General features: G+C 39.1%; 1 protein-coding gene across 1 annotated transcript in view; it reads left to right on the top strand.

Annotated features, from left to right (window-relative positions):
- The first annotated feature begins 1317 nt into the window (after window positions 1-1317).
- The window catches only part of gli1 (GLI family zinc finger 1), a 52212-nt gene continuing 35942 nt past the window's right edge, over window positions 1318-17587 (top strand). Inside the window, exon 1 of the mRNA XM_066665549.1 lies at window positions 1318-1632. The gene's annotated coding sequence lies outside the window, so the exon portion shown is untranslated. The remainder of the gene's footprint in view (window positions 1633-17587) is intronic.

Here is a 17587-nt window from a genome sequence, read left to right as displayed (position 1 = left end):
CCTACCAGTGAAGGGAATTTATCTATTTTAAATTATAAAATATTTATTCATGATTTATAACATATTTTAATATTAAGGATCTCCAAGTCTTTTAAGGTGGAATGGTATGTTTGGAAAAACAAAACAAAACTGTTGTTTCCACATGGCTGAATATGAACTTGTCTGTAAGTTTTTATTGACTGTTTAAATCACCACAGAAACTTGTTGTTAAAGTTCTGTAGCCCATTCGCTACTGCAGTTACCCGTCTCCTGAATCTGGAAACATTTCCAACTTACATGATTGGAACCAGCAACATAAGTAAATATCACCCACCACCCACCTATGGAACAGGAATAGAGCAATATTCTCATCTCAGCTCATGCTTTTGAATGTTTGGAGTTCTCTCATTTATCTAAAAAAATGACAGATGCCTTATTCTCTCCCATGAGCAGAGAGAAAGACTAGCATACCGGACAGAGACAGTTTGTTTTCTTATTTATTTACAGATATTGGTGCTTCATAAACACATTAGTTCGGTTTCCAGCACAGACAGAGTGGAGAGCTAGGAAATGATGAGGAAATGTCTGAATTTAATTAAAAAGTTTTTTTTTGTTGTTGTTTACAATAGTAAACGTGGCCTTTAAAATTCAGGGTTCCTTGTTTATTTTGTTTATTTATTCAACAAGTAGCTGATGTCTTTAAAAAGACAATGTAAATGTAATAGTGTTAATACTTAGAATAAGGTTTTTACATAAAGACCTGCTTTAAATCAAACATGTCTTATTTTACCTGAACCTTTTGAAAATAGAGAATACAGGGAACAATGATCTGATGCTTGCCTACAACCTCTCTCTCTCTCTCTCGTTCTCTCTCAGTTCAAGTAAAAAAAAACCAGATGTTGTAAAATGTATGACATAGAATTAATGAGTAGTGATAAATATAACGCAATAATAATAATAGGAAACAAACTTAATAGTTAATAAATAAGAAGACAGAAGACAACACATTGAAATCATATAGCGACAAATAAACTCTCCTCTATTTTTGTCTCTTCGGTTTCTTCTATCTCTGTTTTTGTCTCTTCTTTCTCTCTTTTATAATATTTCTCTTCTTTCTCTCCCCTCTCTCTCTCTCTCTCTCTCTCTCTCTCTCGTTTTCTCCTCTCTCTCTCTCTCTGTCTTTCCCCCTTCAAGAAAAACAAAAAGTGAACTTCCTGTTTCGGGGTGGTCCGGGTAGTGTGGGGCTGAGGGAGGGAAAGAGGGAGGGAGGGAGAGGGAGAGAAGGGAGAGGGAGAGTCCTGCACTGCACCGGAGGGGAGGTATGGAGCAGCGCGGTGGATCTGGTTGTGTGTAGCCGCTGTAGAGAAACTTTCCCCGGGAAGCGCTGTGTCCCTGCGCCCGGGGAGCAGCGCACTGGAGGAGCGAGGAGAAAACTGCACTTCGCTTTCTTTCTTTCTTTCTTTCTCTCTCTCTCTCTCTCTCTCTCTCTCTCTCTCCATCTGTATGTGTGTGTCCCGCAGCAGAAAGAGGGGCTTTATTGGAAATTCTCGAACCCCCAGTGGGACGCTCTCGGCTTTCAGCTCATTTTTTGCCTCCCAACTTTTCCCCGGGATCACTGTAAGGCCACACGGACTGATGCAGGCTCTTTGAAAGGTAAGGCTACTGTCGTAACAGTTTTGGCAACTCTTTATTTAGTTTTTCGCCAGAGCAGCACAGGGGTCTGCATTAAGTTCTGGGGTACGGTCCTCGGAAACAGTGCCCACTGTTTACTGTCACTTCCAAGAATCTAAATGAGCTCATCTATGGAAAGGCTATTGACTTGTGGGGGCTGAGTGGTGGTCTCCAGTAAAGTGTGTTGGAGTGTTAATCAACTGGAATGTTTGCGCATTGATTAGCAAACCAAACATGTCTCTTACATACACTGCTCTGGAGAGTCACTTCACTGAGATGAACATAAGAACATAAGTATACATCCAAACATGGGCTCTAAAGCTGATAGAAAAAGAGACTTTCAAAGGCTTTCTGGAGTTTGGCTTGGACTTCAGCAGGGCTCAGATATGCTGCAGATACACTCCAGCTGTGCACTGTATAAATGTTGTTCTAACTTTGTTCTAAAAAGTTAGTTACCAGCCAGTCTTTATATTTTCACTCAGTTTAACTGCTTTAAAAAGTTTAAAGAATGTTGTCGAATGAATCAGCACAACTTAATTTACCTCAGAAATTTAAGACTGCAGTTAAAAGTGCATATCCTTGATCTAGAAGAAATAAATGGCCTCAGTTTTACTTTGAATTACATATGTACATTGGTTAAACATGTATAAAATAATGTACACTAACACAGTTCATTTGATTCAATTTTGATTTGATATGTAATGTATTTTATTCATGTGCAACTAATTTTAACTTTTGAATGGAGAACATTTTAAGCAACAGTCTTTTAAATCTGTGTTTAATTTATTTTCAAAAGCCAATGGACCATGCACAGCCTGCATTCTCAAAAACAAAAATTCCTCAATGGTTCTTGGCTTGGACAAAACAAACAAAACTTAATCTAATATAGAATATGCAGTCTTTAAACTGGCTTAATTTATCATTAGTAGCTTAGTTCTGTGTCCTCATCACCAGACTGGAAAAAATGTTGTCTGCTGGTGGTCTCCAGGGGTCAGCTTGAGTGTTTTGGTGGTCTCTAGCAGTAGAGGCTGCACAAATCCGGCCTTACACTCAACACCTACGTATGCTGCCAGGCTTCTGAACGTCCGCAGTGTACCAGTTGAAGCCGAAGCATACCTGTTGGAGGAATGAGTATTTTCCATGGAAACTTTGCTTCTCCGTTTTGGCTGAATATTTCAAGGAACTCTTTTCTGTGTGTTTGGAGGTCATGGAATTCCTGTGTGGGTCATAGGCCGGACCTTAGCAGCTGTTTCTTGTAACCTGAAATATTCTATGTGCCAATATCTTTTCCAAATGTGCAGCCCACCAACCGGCGGCGACATCTTCTTGGCTCTAATGACGTCCATTAGTTTTGAATATTTACACACTGTACAGAGCCCTGCCAAGTAGGAGTACATGCTGAGAAATAACGCACATTTTTTTATTGAGGCCTGCATCAACCTTTCCTCAAAAATAGTGGTGCAAAGGGCTCGGTCTGCTCAATTTTGTCTCGCTCGTATTTGTTAGTTTGGCCTGAGTGTCATTTCCGTGATTTGATATAAAAACATGAAGTGGATTCCAACTTGTAAACAAGAAAGTGCTGAGGACAGAGAGAGAGAGAAGAAGAGGTTTTGAAAGAGGGAGGAGGTTCACAGTGCAGTGTGTAAAAGCTTATGTAATCTTTACTAATCTACATAATTGCAATGTAAAGAGCTCAGTTAGGCTTTTACTGTGGTTTGATCCACTAAACATCTTAAACACAACAACTCTGTGTTTTGGCCTTAAATGACTCGCATTGCGGATCGCATGAACTGGGGGTATTTCCACAAGAGCAAGGAGACGACCTGATCTTCTGATCTTCTGATTTCAGGATCAGGAGTTCTGACTCTGAGCTGTGCCTTTAAAGTGCTTTCAAAAGTTTTAAAGCTTAACTTCGCAGAGAAGAAAACTGTCATTATTGCTGGAGCCCTGTCTTTTCAGCCTCTAAGTTTATTGTCTTAGAAAAGTCACTTTTCATTTAGGGCTGGACTAGAAATCACACTTTTGTGGAGGCTCCCTGAGAAAATAACCCAGGATCTTTAGGGATGTACCGATATAGGCATTGAAAAATGATGCCTGTGTAATAACAGCACTATTTTTTGAAGTCCAATGTCCAATGATACAGATGTGAAACTGATATAACTATGCTCCAAGTGATCACTGATCTATTCAGTTCATAAAGTGACATACACACACACCAGCACGCTGACCGTGCTCTGCTCCAGATGGACATGGTCAGTGAACTTGCCCCTATGTGAGGTGAGAAAGACTCAGTAGGGTTTCTTCCTCTCCCCTGTTATTCATTATCTGCGTTTGATGGAGCAGTGTTTGTGCCAAAAGGCACTCGTTAGCACACACACATACACACACACACAAACACACACACTGCTAAACATCCTTCAGAACCGGCCTCAGAGCATCCCGGGCCCTTATCACCCAGGTGTGAAGTAGGTGGTGTATGCGTGCCACCTTTTGCTAACATGGAGGTGGAGAACTCAAGATTAAACCTCAGTGTGGAATAAATGGAGCTGTTATGCCATTATCTCAAGCTTAACACGTTGTAATAGAGCTCCTTAAGTATGTGTGAAGAGATGTTCAGAAGTGATAGAGAGACATCTCAGTATTGGCGGACTATAAAATATAACAGCATTGAGCAGATGTTCAGTGTTTGCCACTGTGTGTACTGTACTCTGCAACAGCACAATGACTAGTGATGTTTGGTTGCTTAATTAAATATATATATATAATTTCCTGTGTCTGTATCCTTCTACACACAAACAAATCCACATAGATCCAGTCCCAATTTCTACATTCTGTAAATGTTTACGTATCATCCTCAGCGGATAGGTTCCTGGATTAAATCAGACGCCGGCCTCTGCCCACGGGTCCCTGATGAGTACATACCTAATAATGACTTTTAAAAGAAGGCTTCAGAGTATTTTAATCTAATCCTGATCTGCCATGTCTGTACCACGGAGTTGATTATTACAGAAAACATCTTTAAATAGGACACAAACCCTGGCTTGAAATGCACTTACAATAGAAATAAATCAATGGGCAGATCCTGAAAAGTTTAGGATCTGTTGATTAAAGGGGTTTGAGTATAGTTTTTTTGTGCTTTGTGTGAGATTTTAAAAATAATAAAAAAATGAAACTGGGCATAATTTGTTGTAAGTGATGGTGTGGTTTTGTTGAACATTTTGGCAAACCCCAGTTTATAATTAAGAGACTGCTTATTTCTAACATGCCTGATGTTCTTTGGTGAGTCTTGAGTGACTGAGACAGTGAGGCAGCTATTGCTGTAAATGGTAAACAGCTTAATGTGTGTGGGTGGGATGCTCCTCGCTGTTCCTTCAAAGTGTGTGTGTGTGTGTGTGTGTGTGTGTGTGTGAGAGAGAGAGAGAGAGAGAGAGAGCGAGAGAGAGAGTGTAGGTCGTAACGCTCACATAGGCCCTGAGCAGGCGGCAACAAGTGGTATGTGTTTTTTTTTCCACGCTGGATTCCTTATTGGGGCTGCGCAGCGAGACACACTCGTCACGTGAGCTTTTCCTTTGCCTCGGTCCCTCCCGCTCCTCCCCCCAGTGAGGAGACCACCCTCATAGGAGCATAGCCCCCAATCAGTCCCTTTCACACCCTGTGAACCTGAAACAATCAGAGTTTAATAGCAGCTGTCCATCCACACTACGGCCAGAGCGAGAGAGAGAGACAGAGAGAGAAAAAAATCACACTAAATCTCTCTCTCACATACATGCTCTCTTTTTCCCTCCCTCTCTCTCACCCTCTTTATCTTCTAGAAGCCCTTTTCTCTTCTCCTCCATTCTCTGCTGTCTCTTTTCTGCAAGGATAAAAAAACAGAAGAATAGATAGAGCTGATGCTTTGCATCTTTTATCTCTTTACCTCAATGAGGATGTATTTTTCATTTTAGACTTTTTAAACATATGCTTTCTCTTTCTTTCTTTCTTTCTTTCTTTCTTTCTTTCTTTCTTTCTCTGCACCTGTTGAAGTTGTTTGTCCCCTTCGCCAGTCTTTACCAGACCTAATTGGATTTATTATTGCGATCCCACAGGTGTAGTGTAGAGTTTCCTCATTAGGATCAGGGAGAATGATCAGAAATTTTCAGGTCTCTGCAGCATTGTGGTCAGTGATTGTTGGGTCAGTGATTCGAGGTCTTCTCAGAGGGACTCGTTGAATGGGGGAGGGGTTGACTGGGATTGCTAAGTAGTTTGGTTTGTCACAAAAGGCCAAAGGCATTAGATGTTTGGCCTCGGGATCATCACTCCAGTGTCTTCTGAACAATGACAGCGGGTAAAGGACACTGCTCTGGCAGCAAAGTAGGTCTACAGAGCAGTTTCTAGAAGTTACCTAATCGAAGGTATCTGAAAATAAATCCATGCCTCCGTATTCATTCCAGCAGATAGCTAATTCTGTTTTCCACGGCTTAATTTGCTCACTATCAAAGTCCCCTCCTCGTTCTCTTTCTTCTCCTCCCCTGATCGGGCTCTTTGATCGGGGGTGGCTCTGGCACGGCGCATGTGGTAGATATTAGAAATAATACTGTAGTTAATGAGATCCAGGTGCCATCGCTAGCTTGACTAGTCTTTTTCAGTTCTTCGTTCCTCAGCTTCTCTCTGCTTCTGGCTCTGAAATCCATAGAAGAAGAATGGAAACTCTATCTGTTGTAGAGGAGCTGAGGACAAGAATGTAACCACTCTGATTGCAGTGCCCCTTGAATTACGCTCAAGTTGCTGCTGAAACAGTTGGCTAATTGAGTTAAACACAACTCAGCCTTAACTAGGAACCTACAGCATGCTCTAGCAGCTGCTGAGAACCTTCTTCTAAAAATGTACATTTTTCCAAACTTAGTTATAGCTCATGGTCAAGTAGCAGTTCTCCAAAGTTCTATTCTCTGTAAGGTATTACACATCCACTGTACAGGACCTGCACACTTTATTCAGTAAAAGAGTGCACAGGCTTAGGTTAAAGGGTGAAAATATTACCCCAAACTTTGTAGGAAGACGACAAAATATTTTGATGATTTAATTAATTTCAAACTTTCCCAACTCTACAACATTTCCTGTTGGTCTACAATGTACACTACAGCCAGTGATTACAAAGGCAAAGAAAAGACAAGGATAATATGGGCTTGTGTTTGGTTAGTATTTTATCATCAAATCATTAAAATAATTGTTCTGAATTTACTATGCAGTGATCAAATTATGTCTCTCGATTTACATGAACATGGTACATTATAAACTTACTGAATGGGGATTGGGAGTGGAATTGGGATTGGGAGGGAGCATGTCTTGATGCATGATAATGTCTTAATACGTCTAGTCATTTTATTGATACATGGTATGTATCATAATATTCCATTTCTCTGAGGTCTGATAACAAACAAAAACACAAAATCAACCAGTAGTTAAAGGTGCATTAAGGGATTTCATTTCATTATTTAATAAGTCCAAATAAACTGTAAAATAAAAGAACATGATAAAAAATTGTTATTTTAGCAGTGCCAACACTACAAGCCTATGTGCTTGAGAAATTCTTTTTGGAAAACGGCTTTCCGGTAAACAGTTCCAATGTGTGTCGTTGTCGTTCACCTGCTTTTACTCTGGAGGTCATGTTTCTTCAGTCGTAAGTTGTTGATTAGTGTATTTGTTGGGAATTGCAACAATAGGCAGATTGGTAGGTGAAGAACAAAAGCAACTTTGAAATCTTATCACAGGTCATAAGTTCAGTGAGTGTTATTCAGTGTTTCATATGCAGCACTACAGTGAATCCAGTCCTGTTCTCCTTGTAAATTGACTTACATTTGATTTGTATTGTTGAAAGTACTGATGATAATTGTAATAAACTCAAAAGATTAATAAATCTTAATTTATATATAATTGTAATTTAATTTATAAATCTTGTAAATAATAAATAATAAAAGATTATTTTTCATATCCTTATGATGCTCATGCTCAAACTGGATAGCTGGATAGTGATGTATTGATAAAAAGTGACAAATCACACTTTTAGTGTATTTAAACACTATATATATATATTTAAGTGTTCTCTCTCTCTCTCTCTCTCTCTCTCTCTCTCTCTCTCTCTCTGGGAGTTGTATACAAAGTTGAAAACTTGCGTGTTCTACACCATGTTCTTGTGTATGTACTGCGGTGTGTGTATATGTGTATGGGGCTGACTCACAGATGTCCACCTCTGTCAGAACAGAGAGGAGGTGGTGTTTATTATTTGCTCTGGTTGCCTCGGAGACAGTGGAGTCTTCTGCTGTCATCAGTGTAATTATAAGGCTTTGATGTTTCCTTTCTCCTCGGCTGGATTTTTCAGCGTTTGACAAATTAGATACAACACAGCAGCCACCCAATTAGCAGATTGGCTTGAGACAAATGGAGGATTTCAGGTGTTTACCAGTGGGATTGTTTGTGGATGCAGAAATGTTATTCCGATGGAGTAATTTAAATTTGTGGTGAAGCAGATTAGACTCTGGCCCTGTGGAGAGGCTTCATGTTCAGAACGGCCTTCAATTATTTACTACATCAGTGAAAAGATAAAGACTTTCTAATGGACACACACACACACACACACACACACAAACAGAGTGCATGCAGTACAGTGTAAATGTCAGAAATTATATTTCATTAATTTAATTTCCATGCTGTGTAGCCAGTATACACAAGTTATTCATGTGTCAGCACCAGGGAAAAGAAGAAACTTGTTTTTTATGGAATATCACACACAAGCACTGGCAACTAAATACACTATATTGCCAAAAGTATTCGCTCGTCTGCCTTCGCACACATATGAAATTCTATTGTTAATTCTTCATTTAATATGATGTCAACCCACCTTTTGCAGCTATAACAGCTTGAACATCTCTGGGAAGGCTTTCCACAAGGTTTAGGTGTGTGTTTATGGGAGTATTTGACCATTCTTCCAGAAGCGTGTTTGTGAGGTCAGATGCTGATGTTGGACAACAAGTCCTGGCTCACAGTCTCTGCTCTAATTCATCCCAAAAGTGTTTTATTGGGCTGAGGTCAGGGCTCTTTGCAGGCCAGTCATGGTCTGCCACACCAAACTCGCTCATCCATGTCTTTATGGATCTTGCTTTGTGCACTGGTGCATAGTCATGTCGTAACACAAAGGACCATCCCCAAACTATTCCCACAATGTTGGGAGCATTAAATTGTCCAAAATATCTTGATATGTTGCATTAAGAGTTCCTTTCACTGTAACTAAGGGTCTGAGCCCAACTCCTGAAATACAACCACTGTACAGACAACACCCATCTGTAGCAATTGACTCTGCGGAAAGTTGGCGACCTGAGTTCTGCTGACCCGCTCTGTCATTTTATGTGGCCTACCACTTTTTGGCTGAGTTGCTGTCGTTCCCAATTACTTCCACTTTGTTAGTATACCACTGACAATTGACTGTGGAATAATTAGTCGCAAGGAAATTTCACGACAGGATTGTTGCACAGGTGGTATCCTATCTCTGTACCACACTGGAATTCACTAAGAGTGACCCATTCTTTCACAAGTGTTTGTAGAAGCAGTCTGCATGCCTGGGTGCTTGGTTTTATACACCATGGAAATGAATGGAACACCTGAATTCAGTGATTTAGATGGGTGAGTGTATACTTTTGACAATAGGGTGTATAAGTCTTTGCAGTATTTACTGTACTACCTTTAGTCATTATTACAACTTCCATTTTAATAATTTTAGTGTTAAAGAAACCTGAAGGTTTTTTTCAGCAACTGCAAGAAGTCATTCTTATAAGTTTGTTGTATTTTTAGCAAAAATCCAAGAAATCCCTAATATATTCAGTGATATTATGGTCTGGGGCTCTGGTGGCTGACATTTTGTAAAGAAAACTCCAATAGAACCAGCAGTACTTTGTCTGCTCCTTTTCTTAGTGACAACCTCCTCAAAAACTCCACATCCTTTCAGACCCTTAATGTTGAGTTAATGTATTCGCAATGTGGGAGTATGGACTGAACAACCTTTGAAGCATCAGAAATGGCGACAGGAAATCAAATACATGAATTGTACGGACTGTGTTTTAAAGTGCTTCTCTCAAACTTCATGTATGTGTTTGTGTTTATCACTGTGTCACATGCTATTATATTCAGTACTGAATAAATTGAACACACACACACATACACAGACACACACACACACACACACACACACACACACACACATTATTTCTAAATGGCAAACCCAATTAATTCTCAGCCAAATAATATTGTTGGCAAGCTCTAAGAAAGAGTTTTGTTTCATCACCAACTGAGCTTTTCAGACCGAGAGCAGGAGGGAAAACTAGAAGAGGGGGAGCCACTGAGAGAGAGAGAGAGAGAGAGCAAAAGACAGTTACAGAAAGGAGCAGGGAGAGAGAGGGAAACACAAAAAGTGGAGGAAATAATGAATGGGAGAGACAGAATGAGAGGGAGAAGGAATGAAAGAGAGACATAAGAGAAGGGGACTGAGAGAGCGAGAGAGAAATTGGGAATGAGAAGAAGACAGAAAGTGAGCAAGAGGGAGAGGAGACAGTAAGAGAGATAGGAAAAAAGAGAAAGAGGGAGGAGAGAGAGAGCTGCAGATTGTTTTAAATCCACAGTGAGTCAGGCTCTCAGATTTATGCCCATGGGCTGCTGCTGCTTCTTGGGTGGGCTGGAGCAGTCTGAGCTAGTGAGCGAGCGAGCGAGAGAGAAAGAGGTAGCTCTCCATGCTTTCCTGTGAAAGACATTTCACTCCAAATGCTCAAACTTTTTCTTTCTGCCTTTCTTCCTTTTTTCTTTAATGAATATATGCCTCATTAATATAAATAGCCCCATTTCTCTTTTCCCCACTAATAATACAGTTATTAATAAAAGACAGAACTGATATAATTTCTTTTATTTAAGAATCAGTTTAATGTCCTCTAAACTGTTTATGTAACTTAAAGTTGAACTATTTGCTGAGGAATGCACAGAGGATAATTTTACTCTGTTCATGTGTAAAAGAGAGAGAGAGAGAGAGAGAGAGAGAGAGAGACAGGACAAACTGAATGAGAGGGAGGGAGAAATGATAGAAAATATAAAGTGGAAGGACAAAAAACGATAATAGATTAAGAGAGGGATAATGTGTAAAAATGGTGTGTTAAAGAAGAGAGACAAAAACGAAAAAGAAATAAATTAAGAAAGCAGAATGATGACATGGAGAAAGAGAAAATTAAGAGAGGGAATATGTAGTGAGTGGGACTTACAGAAGATGGATAAGGAAGATAGAGAGAGAAAATGAATAAGAGAGGACAGAGAGAACAAGGCAAAGAGAGAGAGAGAGAGAGGGAATCGATGCAGATGTATTCGGAACTGTTGAACATCAGGTCACATGTTTTGGGAAAGATCATGTAAAATTCCTGCATGCATTAATTTTAAATTTGTTGTAAGTGTGTTCTCACATATACAAAAAAGCATACTTAGAACAGATTGGTGTTTGATTACGGTTATGATGGATACTGTAGTAAAGACAGGAATTAATCGCATCTGAAAAAAAAAAGGAAGACAATGACGCATGTGCTGCAGCAAGGCCATGGGAGTACAGATACCACCGGTGTTGCCGCAACATATAGCAACACTTCATCACTTCCTTTTGGTATGAAGTGGAGTGTATGTTAATATATTATGTAGTAACCTGCCAAAGACATACTATTATTTATATACCATTAGTGTGTAGCAATGTAGTAATTAGTGTGTTGATAATGTTTAGATGTGCCTTGTATTCAGTGTATCTGCTGTACCCCATTGTACACTAAGTCTAGTGGGAATTAGCTGTCTAATTGACAAGGACATCCACTGTTCGCTGCAGTGAGGAGCTGTTGACTAGTCCTGTGGATAAATGTACAGTAGCAAGACATAACTTTGTAAAATTACAGGCATGCTAATCAGATAGAGGTATGCTAATCAAACCTTGGTAGTCTAAAAATTGTAGAGAAGAAATTAACACAACTCTACACTCAGATACAGATTGTGGAAAGCTATACTGAGGTACAATTCAAATAATTCTGCAGTGTATATCTCAAAATGTAGCATTTAATGCTAACCGTTAATACTGGTAGTAGCTAGATGGAACATTCTTGAAACAGGCAGGTTAGCATCATAGAGTTTTCATGATGCAGAATCTTACTGTTGACCAAATAAGACAGCAAATAACAAATTTGAAAGTGATTAGAATGTATTTTGTTTACTGCACTGAGAAGGCAACCATTCATTTTTGTTCTCATTTGTTCTGTGTAAGGTGGAAGATCCTGTGCAGATGTGCTATCTCGCGCATTTATTTACACTAATCAGCTACAACGTTATGACCACCTCCTTGTTTCTACCCTCACTGTCCATTCTCTCAACTCCACGGACCATACAGGAGGACTTTCTAGTTCTATAATTACAGAAAGTAGTCCATCTGTTGCTCTGCATACATTGGTAGGCCCAATTCACCCAGTTCTTCAGTTGTCAGGAACACCACAGAGCTGGGATTATTTTGCTGGAGGAACGTTCTCTGAGCTGCAGTGACACTGATGGGGTGGTGGCATGTTAGAGCGTGTTGCATGTGTACGAGTTAATCAGAAACATCAGTGATTCTTTAAACACTGTGTCCCCTCACTTTCCACTCTGTTGGAGGCTTGTCTTGTTGATTCACTTAAATAAAAAGTCAGAGACAGCAGCTTATCTGTTGCTGCAGAGTTTGTCATCCTGTTGTCCTCCATAAGTGCCTGTAGTCACATATTCATCAGTGGCTGCATATTTTTGGTTGGTGGATTCTTCTCATTCAACAGTGGGTTTAAAAACTCCAGCAGCACTGCTGTGTCCTACCAGCACCACCACGTCACTGCAGTGTTGAGAATTATACACCATCCAAATTATACCTGTTCTGTGCTTATCATTTGGGGGTCCTGACTCCTAAACTAACTATGCAGAGTAGCAGATGGACTACAGTATTTAATCGTGGACATGTATGGTCATGAGAAAATGGACAGTGAGTGTAACATAGTGGCAACATTTAATTATATTGATTTTTTTTTAAGTCATTTTGGAGATACTAGGATTTTTTTCAGACAGCTAGAGCAATCAGTATTTTATATTCATGTGATGAAACAGACATTATACTGACACCTATGGGCCTGGATGTGTTAGAGAATCTGTACTTGATCTGTTTTACATTTGGCCAAGGAGCATAAACTAGTTCCTTTAGCATCAGTTTGATTCTTTATCTTGTTGCACCTTATATACATATAATGTACAATTAGTACATAATTGCTTTCATAAATATAGCTCGCTAATCTTTTATGATAAAAATGACTGCTTTAATTAAATCTGCTCAGTTGTAAGGTCCACGCAGGCATGTGGCGGTATAGGGTGGAATGAACTGATGAGGTGATTAGTGTGTTCTTTAAGGCTTTGAATGCTTCAGTAATGCTTGTTTTCAGTCAGAGCTAAGATCTGATAAGACTCCCTCTGCTATGAGCCCTTTCGTGCCAGTCTGCTCTGTTTGTTTTATGAGAGAGAGAGAAAATCAGAGCCCTCATCTCTCCTCTGCCTCGATTCCGGCTCGATCTAAGATGGAGTATGTGGTGCTGACACTGTCAATCTATAGGGGCGCTTCTGACAGACAGCAATGTAAGTGACATCTAAAAACTATTAAAAAAACTACAGCATTAAAGACTAAAGGAAACAGATTAAAAATAATGTAAATAGGAGATAAGGTAGAAAAAAAACACTTTATTGATCCCAAAGGAAATTGCAGATAATTTAAGCTAGGTGGAGCTGGACTACAGCCTCAAAACTAAAATGCCTCCCTCTTTCTACATGTATCATTTTGTTGGCTAAAAGGAACAGATGTTATATATTTAGAAGAATACATGCCGTGGACATAATAGAGTGTTGTATTGCACTATATTCTGAATATGTTAATACATTTTGCAGTTATATGTCTTACAGCATACAATACACAGCATGTTCATGTTGGAAGAAAGCCCTGATGAATCAAAACATTGAAAAAACTTGGCACCGGTTTAGGCATTCTGGGCAGTTTCCAACATTCAGTTTTTTCATGTTCATACATATTCATAAACATTCAAGTCCAAAATTCGCATTACAGAAAAACATGCAAAAAGAAAATCTCTTTTAATGACAGTTAAACTGTAAGAAAACATTGTAGTTTTCAGGAGGCAATTTGCTAAGGGTTGAGGCAAGAATAAGCTGGTTGAGGAGGAGCTCTGGTGGCACACACTGGAAGACTTTAGGAGCTTTGACAGTGCCCAGGCAAGATCTTTTTGCTGCGCAAGCTGGGGACTGTGTTTCAAATCATGGACTTCTACACTATTCATATTAAACTAGTGAAAGTGCTGATAATGGCAATGTGCACACCGTTTAGTAGGGTATTATGTGGGCTGAGCAGGATATTTTGTGGTTCATCTCTTATCAGATGAGGACCTTAGACAATATTTATGTTTTTTACAGTGCACACTGGTAGATTATAGAGTTCAGATATGTCTTGTATGTTGTTCAGATATGGGACATAAATATGAGAAGGAGTAATATACAAAAGTCTATATTTACTATTTTACTGTTACCAATATTCAAAACTTTCTTTCAGTAGTTCTCAATGAGGAGCTATTAGGCAGATTAGTGCATGCGCTGTGTGTCAGCTGTCTGACTGTTGACTTAACAGAAGAGCAAAGCAATGTGACTATGACATCACAACTGCTGAAACAACACCCCTCAGCGGCTGAATCAGTGAAAGTTTCAGTCATAACATGTTCAAAGACTAACTGTGTCTTTCTAGCAAAACAGATTTTGTCCATTGTTTGAAATACATTCAGGGCAACAGAAAGAGTTTTCACCTCAGATATCCATTATTACAAGTCATATAACGCTCTGCTGTACTGTGTCTGCCCTCAGCCCCATGTCTGCTAATACAGTATGAAGGTTTTATGGTAACAGCCAAGCTCGTAAGCCATTAAAGCTATTATTTACTGGCCAAGTGTATGTGTGTGCAAGACCAGGTCATGTCAGTTAAGGAGTGGCCCCTGTGTGGACGCCATGCATCTGTTTTTCATTGAGTTCCAGTCCCCTCTCTGGGTCTGTAATAATTGCACCCATTAATTCCACAAGGCATCGTGTGCTGCTTTCTGCCTCTGAGTTACAGTGCTCTCAGCTGCAGGGGTCATGAGAAGGTCCTATAGAAAAAGGTACACTGAGAGATACACATACCAAAGTTTGCGGAGTTTTCAACTAATTTAAGATGCACAGACTGTGGACACAGATGATAAAAGTCTTCAATGTTGTATTCTCTCCATTGGGCTGCTGCACATGAGCCAAAATTCCCCATGCTCAATGCCAAGTGTGGTTCAGAGCGGTGTAAAGTCTCCACAAAGCACTGGGCTGTGGATGTTTTTGTCAACTTTTAAAATCTGTTCTGCAATGTTCTTTGAAACCACTGCATTCCACCAACTGTTTAACTTAGATCCTGCAAGGATAATGAAACCAGCAATTACAGTCAGGCAGTATAATGATATGTTAACATTATTGTGATTTAATCACAGTATGTTTTTCTGAGTACACCATGTGTACTCATTATGTATACTAGATTAAAAAAGGTTTAGGTGAAATATAAAAAATCAAGCTAATACTCCCCAGTCACACACAGTGCCTCCAACTGGAGAGTGTGAAGCCAAGCACTTGCTTCCATTGAGATATGTAAAGCCAGCCACTGCCTCTTTTCAAACCACCACTAACACATCATCACTTGAGAGCTCAGAACGTTTGGAGGAGGATGCTAACTATCCAGACCAGCCAGACCTGAAAGACGAATGGTGAAAACTGAAAGAGTGATGGTGTGAGAGGAGGCATCTTAACCGTCCAGATATAGCGAGGCCAGAATTGCTTTTTTGGACTTCCAGCCTAAGGTGGCTGAGGCATAAGTGAACAATCATTCAGTTTGTTTTATTTTTGTTCCAGAATTTGTAACCCTATGCAAATTAGGCATACATTTCTATTCATTGCTAGCCCAAGTCGATTCAGTAGTTTCTACACTCCCCATATCCCTACATTTTATACATGTTTATGTATCCACATTGGCATCACCACTTGCAGATGTGTACATGAGAAATACAGTTATTATCCCACATCATTTTATCCCTACCCCTTTTTGCAGATGTTATATCTAAAAACACCATTATATTATTGTCATTTATTTAAATGTTTTTATTGTTTTTTAGTCATTGCAACTACTGATTACTAACAATACATGTTTGCCCTTGTAGATCCACATTTGGTAGGCTATTCTGTCTGTTAATATTTATTTTGTTTGTAAAAATTGCAAGTATGTTTATAGGGATCCATCTGTTTTTGGTTCCACCTGTTTCAAATGCCCTGCATGCAGTTGTCTTTGAATACACACACACACATACACACACACCCTTGTGATATCATTTTCTTCCGCCACCACACTGTAAGGAAGGGTAATGTAGTGTGGTAGTTGGCACTGCCACAAATGTTTTCACACCAGAGGGAGTGTTTGTCATCATGTCAGACAGCTACTGGTCAGATGGGCAGATTCCTTTCTAGTAAAATGGTGATGATTATCACCACTAAACTCTGTGTGTGTGTGTGTGTGTGTGTGTGTGTGTGTGTGTGTGTGTGTGTGTGTGTGAGTGTGTGTGTGTTCACATGAAGAATGGTGAAAGTTAAAATTTAAAAACAGCAGGACAAATTTTCTAATACGTTTGTTCCAACAGGGGTGGATCACTTCACTGATTCAGTGCAACTGCTGACTTTATTGTGTACTAATTGCAGATCTGCAGTGTCACTCTTAAAATTATTGTTTCGGTTTGGAAGTTTAATGGTCCTGGATCCGTAAAATGTGGAGTAGTTCACAAGCCTGTAAACTTTCTGTTATAACAGTGTGGTAAAAGGGAAACATAAAAAGTGCTGTGTACAAAACATGCTGTTCTTCAATTTGTCAGTCAAGGGAAACAGTAGGGTGAGGTAAAAGCCTCTTATATAAGAACCCTAAAGAAGATATACTAGCTGAAGGCTGAAAATTTTGTCACTGTCCGTTCAAAAACCTTTATCTATTTTTATATCATGTCAAAGCACCAGAAACCCTTTAATCAAATTTCACCAAAAAGTGATCAACAGTAATTGTACATAGGTATTTTTATTAAGTAACTTAAATTAAAATATGTAAATGTTTACAATATTAGTGTAAAATTAACATGGTGTGTGTTAAAATGTAACAATAATAGTGTTGTTTTAATACAGGTAAATGTAGCTTTCTAGACCTAAGGTTTAGTTTTGACAGTGATAATATAAAACTCATTTTAGAAACATGCTTCATTCAAAACAGCAATAGCAGAACGTGTTGAAAATACATACCACCTAAAGGATTTTTTTGGATTTGGCATCTCTCGTGCTTTGTTTTATTATACTGGAAAAGCTCTGCTGTTTAAATATAGCGTCCCTGTCATGGTCCTAAGCATGTTGCTGTTTTTCTGAGATGAAGTCTTAAAGAATAGTTTGAAAAACAATCAAATTTGCCCCTTTTCAAAATGCAGTAGGAGTCAGGGAATGGCTGGGTTTTGAAATATGTTTAACAACTATAAAGACACTAGTATCAGCATGCTGTTAGATAATGCAGTGTCTGTACTGTTCTATATTTATACAAGTACTTTTACATGTTTATGAATTTATGTCAGAATCCAAGAAAGTATATAAGCAAGTCTGTATGAGTTTACTTAACAACTAAACAGTGAGTACTGAATATACAAAAATTAGCAGATGCTCTTATCCAGAGAGACAATTTTTGCATGCTACAGATGTAGTTGAATGTACCAGTAGATGTCTTGACCAAGCATTTTAGCTAGATAAGTGA

This window comes from Hoplias malabaricus, chromosome 3 (genome assembly GCF_029633855.1).
Source record: "Hoplias malabaricus isolate fHopMal1 chromosome 3, fHopMal1.hap1, whole genome shotgun sequence".
NCBI lineage: Eukaryota > Metazoa > Chordata > Actinopteri > Characiformes > Erythrinidae > Hoplias > Hoplias malabaricus.
Note: the sequence above shows the minus strand (reverse complement) of the source record. Positions and strands in the feature narration are given on the sequence as shown.